We start from the raw sequence: 13,658 nt of genomic DNA on the forward strand, positions 1-13,658 counted from the left end.
ACAGGTAGAGAAAAACCAACCTTCAGGTTCATTATAACTTCTATAAAGAGAGACATCACATATATAACTTGGAACTAAATCAGTCAAGGCAGTCTTTTTTTCTGAGATTATTAATAAAAATAGCAATAATACATGCACCTTATTCTTACTGTTGTTGACAGATTGAATAACCCCTCAGCATCAATCCGTCCTGTACTGCTATCAACCAAGTCATGCAATGACTTTGCATGTTTTCACAGATTAAATTATGTGGATAAGACAAACAGTTTGTAACTCCATCTCAGGCAAAACACCTACTGTATGTGACTGAGCTGGGCTTAGTATCATTTAAAAATGTACGATATCAGTACCAATCCAATTACCCTTAAAGTGATACTGTTACCAATTGAGTACTTAATTCGATACCCATTATACATTTTGTATACTTGCTTTTATCTGGTGTAACAGGCGTGTGTAAACACTGGAGCATTTAGGTAGCATCTTGGCTGCTGAACTGCTAAGCACGCTCACTCAAATTCACCACGACTTCACCACCATAGACGGGTTGTAGCTGCTGTGGCAGTGGGCCAATCACGTCGCATTTAATCGAAGAACACTTGCATTGATTGGCTGTGAGCAAGTCCATACAAATAGTCATATTTTCTAGCTCTGGGTGCAAAAAGGATCGCAGGTATTTTTTGATGGGAGATGTTTCGACACTACTCGGTACTGATTTATTTCGGTCGATACCTTAAAGATATCGAGTACCGATACCCAGCCCTAGCCTCCGCACAAGACTACTTTAGTTAATTTGACAAATTTTTTGGGCACATTTTTACCCCATAGTTATGCTGCATTCACATTGATTCATGCAGACGGCAGACAGCAAACCAGATATCATTTTAGTGGATGAGAGCAGGATGGTAGAAAATATTGTCAACAGTATGGATAGATGGCATTGCCATCAAAAGTTACAATATTTAACTTTTTCCATCCTCCACAAGTGAATTTACAACTAAATGTTATGTAGAAGTTGACATATGGCAGGCAAATATGTCAGCAGCCAGTTTCAATCTGTAGTTTATTAATATTTTCCAGGCAAGAAGGAATGATTTTTATTCCCAGTATGTGGTCAGTGTATTGAAATAATGCCTATTTGGAAATTTCCTTCAATGTTTTCAGAAATGTTGGTGAGCAGCTGGCCATGTACATCCATCCACCTTAGACCTCATACCTGCTGCCTTTACGCTCTCTCTACAAGCTTCTTTAAAGATGTTTTTAACTGCATACCATCAGATGTACGACAGATGGTTAATACTGTAGTTCTCTTCAGTCAGACTGCATTTATTAAACCTATTTTTCAGAAGTCTAATGGTGCAAAACTATTCCACAGCACGGAGAGTGCTCTTGTTAAAGTTTTGAACAACATTTATCTGACCAGTGAAAAATTTTAGCTTTGGTATTACTGGATCTCAGTGTTGCATTCAACATGGCTGACCACAAGATACTCCTCGATGGACTGGAAAACTGGGTGGGACACTCTGGCACTGTGCTAAATAGGTTCAAATCATAATTACAATATTGGGACTATTTTGTGTCAGTCTGTAATTATGAATCTGAGTAAACAAAACTCACATGTGGAGGACCTTAAGGGCTCATTCCCATATTCAGATGACACACAACTCTACATAACTGTGTCACTATATGATGACAGTCACTTACATGTGCTGAATAACTGCATGGAACGAATCAGTAAGTGGACATGCCAGAATTATCCAGAACCATGCTGCAGCAAATATTAATACAACATACATGATATATTAAGATTGTTTTTTTTCATATAACCAATTTGAAACCCAAATATATTCAATTTTGTATCGTATTTATATTTGAGGAACTAGAATAAAAAAATGTTTGGAAATTATGATGTTAAAATGACTGATTAATCAATTATCAAAAAGTTGCAAATGTCTGTGAAGATTCTCAATCATCCAGGTCATTGTTATCCAAGGAAGTTTGAATCGATGGCAAATGGACTTGGTTGTTGATACTTGAAAACGTGCTGCCTCTCATCTAAGCAGCTTCTTCAGTTCTAACTGGCTGGGGGATAAGTAGTTACACCACTTACACCAACAATGCTATCCTTTCATCACTTCCCAGCAGACATAAAAAACATTCCCATTTGGCCTCATGTGACCTCAGGTGACTGCAGTGACTCTAACAACTGTCGTTACAACAGCCACAAGCACGAACAAACAATGACCTTGATAACGACCCTTCATAGGTTAATACATGGTGTGGCAAGAGCAGGGGGGAGTTTTTAATAGTGTATAGTTCCACCTCAGGGAATTTCACCCCAAGGAAATGTATTAGTCTACCCACTTTGGGACCCAAAAAGAGGAATGAACGGGCTGACAACCGCAGACTGAGACATGATAAAAAATAAACAGTAATGTATTAATATATAGATTTAAAATGACAGGTAGTTTCAATTTAGAGGCAGGAAGAAAAGAGAGACTCCAGTCCAGTTGCCCTTAATTTAACCCGCCTTGGATAAAAAGTTACAGATTAACTTTTTTCTTTTTTCTTTTTTTTTTAACCAACTGTTTCAGCTCTGAATCATGTGAACACTTTCCATTGCTTATTTTCTGGATGGGAAAATGATGATCAGATCCTTGTCACTGGACTACTGATTTCTGCTAATTAGCTAATGCAGTGGGATAAAATGGGCCAGCATAATACTCTGCACATATGCAGTTTGGGTAAAGCTACTTGCTAACAGCTGAAAATAATTACTGAGTCCGTATGTATTGGATGAAGCACATGGTTGCCTACACATCTCCCAGCCAACAGCAGGTGTTAGCAGCAGCATTTAGCAGGGACTGCAGTGTTTGGGAGACTCACCCTACCAAATTAGTGAAAAAAACTTTTCTCTGCTGTGCATGTGGACAGACCATGATCAATGGGCAAACAGTCCGCCAGGCCACAACCAGGTGTGACACCTGCTGCCACACTGGCATGGAGAACCACAGGAACAACAATGCCAAGCGAGCTTTTGCCAGTGTATTGATGGAGCCAAAGTCAGCACTAGTGTCATCTGTAGTAGTCGGTGCAGCTCCATGAGTTGGCTAGCTGTAGCGCAGATTTGTATTGGTGAAGATTTTCATCTGAAAGGTTGTCAAGTGCTCTGGCATCCAGAGTGCAATACTGACTAAATATGAGTGTTATCAATAGTTCAATTGGATGATATTGATTCTGTTATACAAATGGTAATGATGCCAACATTGATTTAAGAAGGAAGGTTTAGCATACATTTTAGACTGATCACATTACATTTTCTTTTCATAGCCGTAGTTTCAACAAAATTCTCAGTAACCCTATAATTTGATCCTTCTAGTGAAATTTGTGTGCATCAAATATAACTGATTTACCAATCATAAAAGATGGACTTGTAACTATGGAGGTAACTTGAAATGAATAATATTTATGTTATCATCTAAGCTATTCTTCTAAACTTTTAAATCTAAAAAAACATTTCCCAAATGAATCGCATCACAACACTTCACAACAGTCTTCATTTTCAAAGCAGGGAAAAGACAGTCCAACATTTGCAACAAAGATAAAAGCACCACTAATGAGAATTTCTGCTTTTTTATCTTTATCCCTCCTGGAAATACAAGCAATGCTTCACTGTGGAATGGCATGCCTGTGTTATCTGTAAATAACTAATTTTCAGTCTCAAAAGTTAAGTTTAAACAAACAGGTAGCTCAACAGGAAGAAGCACATAAACAACACAAGGTTAAATTTTCATTTAAAACCAAATGACGAGCAGTCATCAGGATTCAAAGAATGTGTACAAATATTTCACAGAACTCATTAAGCTCTTACTTTCACTGCATATGGTTGCTAATCTTTCCACCAATTCACCTGCCAGCCAGTCCCCTGAATGCTGATATTAAGATGTAAAATATGTTGATGTTTTATTTCCTGGTATATATTATCACTTTTTTTTTTAAGTTTCACACAATAGATACACAGCGTAGACTTGGTAGTGACAGGATGTGCATTATTACCAAGTGTTTAAAGTCAATTTACTTTAGTACAATCATCCTTGAACCTCAATCCTAACCTTGCCTTATCTTAATTGTTCAAACAGTGTTTCACCTAGGTCTGACAGATACATGAAGGTGTGTCTGCATCTGTGAGTGTTTCTCAGTTTTCAGAATGCTAATCATGTTGAGCTTCGCTTAATAAGCCCTCTTTGCTCCCAGCAGGTGATATCTCCAGCCTCTGTGACACACAAACTATATTTTTCTATTTATAGACCCAGCTTGACCACTCCACAAGTCATTATATGGAGTGTCACACAGATTTTTGCACCATTCAGACTAATGGATTGTCCAGGGAATCTTTTACGATGAATAAGTTTAAGACTCAATCTGTTGCACGGTTGCTGTTAAGTAGTACGAGTGGCCTTTTTTGAATGTGAAAAAGAAAAACTACCAGCTGGGTGAAATCAAGTAACTTGAGGGCCTAAATGTGTCTCAGTGTGATTGAGAAAAGTGACTTTGCGCAGGCAAAGTGGCAGTTTAGTTGATTGTAAGCTGATTTTTTCCCCCCTGCCTGCACCCATGCATTAATTCCACCTTTAGGCTTTATATATATATACTATGTGTTTTGCGCTCCAGGGCTGAAGTTCCCTTCACTCTACCAAGCAGTTGGCAAGCAAAACCCAGTAATCTGGCTTGCGTCCTGAATAACATGCTCAGAACCAAGTGGACCCATTACGACCTCTACTTCAGTCACAAGGAGTGATTCTATGATGTACAAGCTACAAACGATTTTGTAGATATTTCTTTCAGAAATGATAATAAAAGCTCGACATCAATCATAAAATAAACGGGAAACCAGTAATGCTGTAAAATATGAGTAATTTGGTCGCTCTTTTTAATTCAAAAGTCATTCTAAACTAGCTGCGGGGGATGATTAGATCAGAATATGAAGATCTACAACACTCAATACAAGATTAACTATAATAAAAAGTAACTTTTTTGAACGTGTTAAAAAAAATCATTTTCAGAAGGCTCTTAATGAAACAGTCTGAATAAAAATAAAGACTGAACAATCCTTTGGAGCTTCAAAATTCAAACCTGAATGAAAGACGGCACCCAAGTTCCTGCCAGCTAATTTGACATTTTATGCAGAACGTTGAGAGTTTGATGGATAACAAAGATAATGAGAAAAAGAAAGAAAAAAAACAAGCTGTAGAAAGTTTTAAACCTTAAAAACGTCTAACTCTTACAAGCAGCTAGACAGTCTTATAAGGATAAACTGCACTGAGTTTTACAGGCAAGAACAGCAAGTATAATCACCATAATCAATGCAATCAAAAATAAATTACTTTTGCCTTCAGTTACCCAGATGTTAATATTGACGATCTTTGTATTGCATTGATGAGTTTTCAAAATCACAGGACCACCTCAGACATAGTGTATATTGATAGTAGTAAGACTCATGTTCCCTGGTATATTACCTGGAGTGTACACATCTAATACAGATCAAATCAACAACTCTGTTTCCACTTCCTCTGTCTGCTAAATCTATCATATTATTCTACTGTGTGGCCAGTTTGAGCTGGGCCCAAGACACATCTGGCTGTGCTGCACAAGACATAATCATTTTGACAGCAACATCTAGCATGTTTTGATGATATCCTCGCTCATCAGCCTCAGCCTGTCTCAAAAAATTCCTTCTGCTCCTCAGAAGTTTGGAATAACAAACATATATCTTGGATTCTCTGAAACTATTAAACAAACAACAGCTGAAGTCTACTGTAGATATATTCGATGAAATCTGTGTCTAGGTGACTATTATTGTTATTAACATCAGACATCAATTATGATTTTGTGTAATTGCTGATCAGCAACACACAACATAAACCTCAAAATACACCACAGGTTTGATTCAAAGCCTCCCTATCATGGTGTTATATACATCATAAGCTTCATAAGGGAAGTATTTATAGCTGGGTGGTTGTATTTGATTACATTATTTGTGCTGTCTACCTCCACTGACATTTCCAACAATGTGAAAGTGCTAGCAAATCATCTCCTTACAAGGCAAAGTAAAAATAACAACTGATTGCATATTGATTACTGCCAGCTGAAAGAATTAGAGGAAAGCATCTTGCCCCCCTCCCCGATCTCTCTGCAATGTGCTTGGAAGTCATAGTGACTTGTGGAGATAACGCTGCCCTTTTTCAGCCTTTTTCAAAAGGATCTTATAAATTTGAAAAGGATGTTGAGGTCATTGGGCGTTTTGCACTCCAGACCCTTATTAAAAGTATGAATGGTGTTAAGCATGCATTGAAGCATGCCTGAAAAGACGGAACTGTGAAAAGTTTTCCACATCACATCAGCACACATAGGTGGTTTTGGTCTGGAGAAGTCATTATTTGCACTGAATGGCCATATATATATGTATGAAGACTAGACAAAGAATGACCTGAGTGATGCTTATATCTGGTGTCTCAAAGGGATTAACGAAAAAAAAAAGCAGTCTTTAACATAGCCTATTGTCAGCTGTTACTGTAGGTCAATTAGGAAAGACAGTGCTTATTAAGAGACAAAACCACAACCCAGTAATAGGGTTGGGTACCAAGGTGCCAACTTTCGATACATTCACACGCATCATTCTGCACTTCCGGTATTGACCAGTGTTGGCAGTATTCGAGAAATCTCATAAACATCATTATACCTACTAAACTCAGTCATGTTGTTACTATGTGTAACTCTATAATAGTGATAAAACTTCACAGATGCATTAGGGGAAAAGTGCTAACAACAGCAACACATATGAATAAATATGTTTAAGAGAAATATGATTAATATAGGCTAAATAACCCATGTAAATATATACGTTATAGTTTTATACATTTTTTACACTTGTTATATATGTTTTATATATTTACCCAAGTTAGCAAAAAGGCTGATTTTCATCAGCAGTCCCAGGAATAAATCAGGTAATGGAATTTCAGTTGTCTGTTGGTTACGGACAGATCACAATTGACTCATTTGTAGTTTCTATCTTTCTTCTTTCTTTCTCTTCCCATTTATTTTCATCTATTGTGTGAGTGCCTTGGTTCAATATCTAATTATGTCACCAAAACTTGGAAGATGGGCCATTGTGTTGAGGGGAGAAAAAGGGATTGTCGGATTATTGACATTTGGAAGAAAATTAGGTTTTTCCCCATTATTCAGCATAAAAAAGTACTTGTGAGATGACAATACTGGTGATATTGAATCTGAATGGATATTAAAGGCGACATCTTTTGAGACTTTACTTTGCACACTGTACACAACTTTGAAATTGACATTATTTATCGTACCATAAAGCCTTCAAAGTGAATTAGTGTTTTAATTTGGTGAGTAGTGTGCTATGCCCACTGTTTATGGTTCCACGTCGACGGAAATGGCAGAGTGCTAATGGTAGGCCGTGTTCCCAGAGTAAGCACTCCACCAACTCAGACACAAATGGACATGTATTAATGTCAATTAGTACAACCGTCATACCAGTTGTTAACCTGCTTCCGTACACTTTTCAGGAGCGAGGCACAGATAAGTTGGTGCTCTTCATTAAAGCAAATCATTTAACCTTCAGGAGCGGTGTCACGTGTACTACTTTCTACTTTGAAAATACTGGGTAAAGAAATTAAAGGAAATGAAATGCTTATGACTGACAATTTAAGAAATAAAATACTGTGGTTGTGCTTAGTTCAAGTTATGTGTGGGGGGGAAATGCAAGCATACCAGAACATTGTAACAGGTGATTTCTTTCCACGCAGGGAGGGCACAGCAGTTGAAGTTGTTATGGTTTGATTTGTCTGGAGGCTGCTGGGGCTTTTAAGTTTAGCCTTGATAAAGCTTATAAAATAAAGACTATCAAAAGGGGGAATTTAGTGATCAGAATGAAAAATGCTTCAAAACATTTATTTAATCCCTGGCCCTTGCCTGCACCTTCATTCTGTGGAGGGTGACGAAGCAAAGCAAAAGTTGTTAAAAATTCAATTTCTGTTCAAGACAGAGATTTAAAAAAATATTAGTCACCCTAGCATTATCCTCATTTTTGTAAGATTTACTTTTGATTAATTCCCTCATAAAACGGTGTGTGAGATAATAGTCCGCACCATTTCCCTTGAAAAATAACACAATATACTCACAGTACAAGCAAACAAAACAAATCCAGCCATTTGACTGTCAGCCAATTCACCCTAAATTCTCAACTCTGAGTCAAGCCAAGTGTTTACAGGATGAAAATGCTGCTAAAAAGCTCTAGCATCTGAGGAAAATAGTAATTAAACAACAACAAAAAAACTTAACTTTGAAGGGATGACAATTTGTTTGGGGGCTCTTATACCTTTAACTAGGCATCTTATAAATATCATATAATGAATGAATTTTTGGCAGGCTACAAGGTTTTTTTTTTTTTTTTTTTTAAAGATTTTTTTCAGGCATAGACACCTTTATTTGATAGTTGCCAGACTGGAAACATGGGAGAGAGAGGGGGGTGTGACATGCAGTAAAGGTCCGCTGGCCGGGATTCGAACCGGGGTCCACTGCGTACGTGGCTTGTGCTCTAACCACTCAACCACCTGCGTGCCCCGGCTTCAAGGTTTTTTTAATGGTTCATGGGGATGTTGGAAGGAGTGGGGACAAGCTTCCCCACAGTGGTGCCTATGATCTACTGTATATTCAAACATACTCTTAGAAAACTTGTGAGGGAACTAAAATGCTCTTTGTCTTTGGTGGCAACAATTTCCAACTTACTGCATTTTTCCAGCAGTGCTGCCATTGTGATGACTGGAAAACAATGGCTTATCTGGCGTGAACATGCTGTGTCATGTGTGAATAGACATGGACCTGCTCCATACAGGAGTCCTACATGTCAATGCCAAGATATGTGCACTGAGTATTGTTCGGGTTCCGTATGCAGGAAATAAAACACAATTTAAAAAAGGACTCAAGGGCGCGCAGGTGGTTGAGTGGTTAGAGCGCATGCCACGTACGCAGTGGACTCCGGTTCAAATCCCGGCCGGTGGACCTTTACTGCATGTCACACCCCCCCTCTCTCTCCCATGTTTCCTGTCTGGCAACTATCAAATAAAGGTGTCTATGCCTGAAAAAAAATCTTAAAAAAAAAAAAAAAAAAAGGACTCAAGATGCAGTGCAAGAGAGCTGGGCTATAAGAAGCTCTTAACTCGTCACAAAATGCCGCACATCAACAATATTCCTCAACCTATTCTTTAGACAATATGTCCAGGGTAACACAAACACAGATGTTATAAATTGATCTCAGTGTGATGTTACAGTCTTTAGCTCTTGATGGGAACACAGGAAATTGACTTGTATCTTTTCATGCTGTATTTCAGAACAAGATATTGCTCTGATTCACCTCACTGCATGAGGCAAAGGAGTCGATAAAAGGTGGATAAACTGGCTAGAGAACATTTGCACAAGCTGCATCGGGATCTTAATAAAGACAACATTTGAACACAGGTCAGTGCAGCATATGCATGCATGGCATTTCCCCCAGACTTCACATAATAAATTCCATGCAGTGTACTTCGGTGTGACTTCAAAAGGTAAAGATAAGTCATTCCCTGTCATGGAAATATACGGTATATCTGCAATGCACCAGAGCAATATACTGCACCAGCAAACAGAGAGATAAAGTACTACACAGTCTTGAAGAGTGGCTTTTCACTGTTTTACTTTAGAAAACTATATAGCATACACATGGATAGTTACAGCAATTCTTTTCCCTGCCAGATTTAACAAGTTGTTACAGAACAACAGCTCTCTATGGCCAATTATGTTGCCTAGTATAACCCCTGGTGACAGGTTGGTAAAATAACTTTTAAGTGTAAAGCAAGAGGTCAACACAATGTATTTTTATCTTCCATTAGATGGCTTCTGTCTTGACATATTTTTATCCAGTCTTTCAAACTGTAATGCTTTGGGTGACAATGGATTTCTAAAAGGTTTGACCTTGGATTCACACCTTTTTGCAGACGGCTCAGGCTGATCGAAATTGCTCTCTGTTCAAAGTCTGATTGGCATTTCGAAAAAAAAGTCAATCGATTTGCCCAGGTTATTTCCTCCACTGTGACACACTCCCCAGGCTGTTATCCCAGCAGGAAGCTGACTTGTGGCTTGGTGTCAGGGCAGGCAGCATGAGCTAGCTGAAACCACCATGTTACAAAGCACAGTTAAACTAATACAGCAGTAGTGGACAGTCGCTGATCAAGACATAAAGCTGTATACAAACACAACTTGAACTGCAACTCAAACATTATGAGGATGTTCAGAAGAAGAAGGGGAAAAAAGGAACATCCAGACTACAAAATTCCCATTACAACCACAAATGCACAGTTAAGTGCTGGGAATGTATATGATGCCCATCCTGTGTATCTTTAGGAATCCTTGACTGATAATATATCTACTCTGGCAAATGGCAATATGGCCTTGCTTTCCAACAGTGAGTAATGATGCTGTCCCTTCTCCTACAGGATATGTATAACAGTTAATTTATGAAGCCTGGAATCTGTCTTGTCTTCACTTAGTTTTGTCTACTGACTGGCTTATGTAAATGGTTACATCTTTTTATCATGCAAATTGAGGAACATGTTTTTTTTTCTCTATAGTAATAAAATAGAAAGTAAATAAGGTGTCCACAAGATGACAGGTCCCTGATTTAAAGATATCCTTACAAAAAAATCTGTGATCTACAAGGTCCCAGAGTTCTTCTGAAAAATACAAAAGAACTGTAGAACTGTGCTACCAAGCAAATAAAACGTTTTTTTTTTCACCTAATATCTTAAAAGAAATAGGAATGGGGTTCAATATTGTTTTATCAAATTAAAATTTAGTATTGAGTCCACATGCATTAGAATCTCTTGTCAAATCTTATTCTAATTTACTTTAACTAAAGGCAAAAATGCAAGTAAAAGATGTCCAATCCTCTTTTCTTGGATGAAAAGTTAGTTTAGGCATCCTAATGTATGTCCACAACTTGTACCTACAGTCTGAAAATGTGATAATAAATAATATGTTAATTAAATGTACCCAACACATTCAATTAATTGCTGTAGCGTATTGTACTTCAAGGGATACTCTTCATACTGCAGGTCTTGATTCAGAACTATTAAACTGATCAAAGTTGAAATGGGTGCCCCGGGGTGACTACTCTTGAAGTGCCCCCCTCCTCTGACTTCACACATAAAAAAGTTAAATTTACTATGGCATGTCATGAACACCATAGAGTTACGAGAACATATAGCTAAAGTACAGGCTTATCACACACACTACAGAAAAAGTAAAAATCCAGCCAAAATACAACAAATGCCATACAAGCTAACACTGATGCTCAAATCTCAATACAACTTACATCCCAATGCAATACATCATGCTAAATAGCATTATTTCCATCATACATGGCCTGCATGATGACTCCATGCAAAACTATTACCAAAAAATATTGCACACATACCAACCAAATAAGGCCAGCCCAATAACGACCGTTGCAAGCATATGGAATACTAACATAAGAACATATTTTCAATTAGCAATTAAGTGTGCTACTGTACTGATATAAACAGCATCGTTTCCTCTTTCTCTCTCTCCATGCCTCCATGGTGCTGATTCAGATGTCAGCTAGGCCTGTGCATAGTCACATAGTCCTATCAAATTGACCACACTGCATCACATATTTGCCCAGAAATAATGTAACGGCCCATCCACACCAAGAACTATAATGATAACTATAAATGTATAATTTTAAAAAACGCTCTAACTGGATGGTGGAGTCCACACCGCAACTATAACAACATGGGAAAGTATTGAACAATATCATTGGACCACTTTCAGAAAAATTTGATGAACGATAGAAACACTGATAGCCAATCAAAATCCTTCATATAAGCCATACAGCACAACACAATTCGTATCAGGCCTGAAATTTACAGTAAAACTTCAAAACCTACCTTATACATTTTTAGTTTTTGTTGACATTGTCAAAAATGTGATAATTCCACTTAGTTTATTACTGAGGTTGTACTAAGAGGTGGTGGTGTACTTGGGTGCATTATATTGAAAGGTGTTCCTAATATTTTGCCCTCCTCATGTATGTTAATGGAGTGGACAAAATATTAGGAACTCCTTTCAATATAATGCATCCTAATACACCACAATCACTCAATAATGAACATAAAGCAGAATTTTCACCTTCTTTTTAAAAAATGTAGTATAAGCTTCATAAATGTAGAATTTATAGCAGAGCTGCTGTATTGGATTAAATTAGATTGCACAAGTTAGGCCAGTGAGTATCTTATATAGTTAACTTATTCTCTTAACTTTATTTTATAGTAATTACAAGTTATATAGTATTATACAGTTAATTAGTGATATTCAGCTTCAGTAGCATCACGTTTTTGTTGAATCTGCCTCACTCTCTCTCTTCAGGACTGCTGAATGAGAAAGCCTGAAACGTGTTGCTATAGTAACTTCACAGTTACCTGTCTGAGGATTAACGTTGTTAATGATGACATCACATGGCGCTGTTTTCATTAGTTTTTTTGAGCAGGTTCTGCCTCAGATGATGTAGATTTATGTTTTAACCAGCGGTCTGTGTTTGTTTCCTTAAACTTAATATCACTGTTAGCTTCTCTGTGTTTGTTTCCTTAAACTTAATATCACTGTTAGCTTCTCTGTGTTATGCTAGCGGGAGGTACAGCGAGAGCTACAGGTGTGTTCTGGGTCGAAGTCAGACAGTCGGACATAGCGGTTCCGGCCAGTCGTCCTGCAGTAAGCACCGCTGCAGACGTTGGTTGAACATTAATATACATCGCTGTAAATGTGTGCGGGAATATAAGTGTTGGATTTGCAGGAATCAATTAAATTGTGCGCAATACCTGCAATCCCGTGCTGAAATTCAGGCCCTGATCATATATATATATATTTATTTTTATTTTTTATTTTTTATTTTTTTAAGACGTTAGTTAAGGCGGCAGGCGTGTGTTGCTTAGGCGGCCGCCTTAACTGTAAAGTGCTGTGGGAAACCCTGATTTCTCTGTACAACACACAACAGTAACAGCTACAGTTCATTATAGTTATTGCTATAGTTATAGTTCTTAGTGTGGACAGCCCTTTAAGCTAAGGTGACCAGATTTCTGAAATGAAAATCGGGGACATTTTCAATGCGGCGGTGAAAAATCATTAAATATTATCATCATGAAATAAAAAATGGGGACAAGTACTTTTTCACACAAAAGGACATGGTTAATAAATCAAAATATCAGCACCCACAAATATCATGTATCAGAAGCGCGCAGCAGTGTCAAAAACACAAATGTAGAATACTTTAGAAAAAACATCTCTCTTCCAAAGTTAAGTGTCATGTGCAAAGACAGCTGCCAGACCAGTAGCTAGTAAATATCATCAAGATGTAATTAATAATAATTACCAAGTCAAAACATATGAGTATATTAATTTTATACATGACTCAGGGCATCAGCTATTCAGATGGTCTGCATTTATAACTACTACAGTCATTAGTTACCCACACAGCCCGACACAAAATACAGAAGTTAGCCTAACACACACAACTATCAACCATTGATTTA

Source organism: Scomber scombrus, chromosome 23, assembly GCF_963691925.1.
Source record: "Scomber scombrus chromosome 23, fScoSco1.1, whole genome shotgun sequence".
Taxonomy (NCBI): domain Eukaryota; kingdom Metazoa; phylum Chordata; class Actinopteri; order Scombriformes; family Scombridae; genus Scomber; species Scomber scombrus.